Source organism: Gastrolobium bilobum, unplaced genomic scaffold, assembly GCF_033153095.1.
Source record: "Gastrolobium bilobum isolate Gb01-03AN ecotype WA unplaced genomic scaffold, APGP_CSIRO_Gbil_v1 utg12392, whole genome shotgun sequence".
In the NCBI taxonomy this organism is placed as follows: Eukaryota; Viridiplantae; Streptophyta; class Magnoliopsida; order Fabales; family Fabaceae; genus Gastrolobium; species Gastrolobium bilobum.
In genome coordinates, this window is record NW_026897089.1 from 100,379 (window position 1) to 102,446 (window position 2,068).

Below are 2,068 nucleotides of genomic sequence, written 5' to 3' on the forward strand. Positions count from 1 at the left end.
AACTTGCTTCATACTTGGAACAATACCTTCTAGCCTGGTCTTTACCTTAGCTAGAGGTATCATCCATATAGTGACATCATCCCCAAAGGGAACATAGTGAGCTTATAGATTCCAACGGTACATTGGCACCGTATGTGGAAAACTATAAACTTCTATTCCCATTCTCCTACTAAAGATCCACAAGACGCATCTTACATTCTGATAACTAACTAAACATGGTTGTCACGACCAGAAGAGCAGAACAAGCTAGGGCCATTACCCCAGAAGGTCACGTACAAACAGTGCATTCCAACTCCCCGCCATCCATGCATTCAGCCTAGTCACAGACCCCTTCTAGCCTGGTCTTTACCCAAAGGGAACATAGTGGGCTTATAGATTCCAACGGTACATTGGCGCCGTCTGTGGGAAACTATAAACTTCTATTCCCATTCTCATACCAAAGATCCACAAGACGCATCTTACATTTTGATAACTAAACATGGTTGTCACGACCAGAAGAACAGAACAAGCTAGGGCCATTACCCAAGAAGGTCACGTACAAACAGTGCATTCCAACTCCCCGCCATCCATGCATTCAACCCCAGCTGAGCGAGCCGCTGGTGAGGCCCTCCTCCCCCAGTGCTGCAATCTGTTGGTCCACAGTTACCAGCAACTGGCGCTAGAATAGCACAGTTGAATCATCGTGTAGCCATACGTGAAATGCAAGGAGAAAATTTGCATGGTCCCAAACCAACCCCCACCGCCGGGAGTTCATTTCGAAATGCCAAGTCCCCACTGCTGTTCCACAAGCCATCCCACTCGCCCATCGTCCACAACCAGCTAGAAGTCAGCCAGTAGCAATGTACAATGATCATCGAGTTCCCATGGTCACCCCATACCCCCCTGGACCTTACACACATAACGTTGCTGCTTCTTTCCCTCAAGCTTACTATACTGGTTTCCCATTCCACGGTTACGCTATGCAACCTCATAACTTGGCAATTCCACAACCCCAGGGTCTTGTCCGAATCCTGGTCAGCCACCATATTGCGCCCACCAAGCCTTCCACCAAGCCCCAGCCCTCTCTTACTCTGTTGACGCCCCACATGTACCTCACCCACAACCGGACCAGGATGCACGCAACCCCAATGTAAGGATAACGCCTGCTCATACGTCAGGGCGTAACAAACCCTTGACTGATAGCTTGCGGTTAACCCCCATACCCCTCGGTTTCAAAGGCCCTTCCAACATCACCACGTATGTTGGTGACACTGACCCTTTTGAGTGGATCAAAAAGTTTGAAGTGGCAATGACCCTTCACGGCAAGACAGACCTCCTCATGTGCAAGACTTTCCCTACGCTTTTGGGAGAGAGAGCGTTGACATGGTACACCACTCTACCAACCGGTAGCATTGCGTTCTGGGATGATTTGGCAAGCAAATTTCAGTCCCACTTTGCAACCAGCAGCCCCGTGCCTAAGTCCGTCCACTCCCTGGAAAAGATTCGCCAACAATCTGGCGAGTCCCTTATCCTTTTTGGACCGACTCGATAAAGAGGCTCTGCAAGTGCAAGGCTTAGACCCAAAGGTGCAGGTGCATATACTCCTTTCAGGCTTGCTACAGGGAGCGTTCGCTTACGAACTCGCCCGCCATGAAATTACTGACTTAGAAGAGGTCAGGAAAAATGCCTAGGAGTTCATGAGAATTGAAGAATAAAAAGGGAGTCGAGTCGATGACACCCATAGCCAAGAGAAGACGGTCAGTAAAAGTAAGAACCACGTTGAAGAAAGTAGGAGGACTCACAAATCATCTAAATATGCCAGTCGCCCTTCGGGATGTGACACATCAGGACGCCAATCACACGGCGTCCTGCAAACTGAGTACAAAGAGGAGCCCATGAGTAACCAACGGCCTCAGTAGCCGACCAGAGAAGTCGCCGTGTACTGCGAGTTCCACCGCAGCAACGACCATAGCACTGAGGAATGCAAGCACCTCAAAGACGAGATTGACGAGATCATCAAGGGCGGTGCTCAAAGGCGGGGAGTAGGCGGTGCTCGCTCTGTTGGAACTGGTAGACGACACCGAGAACG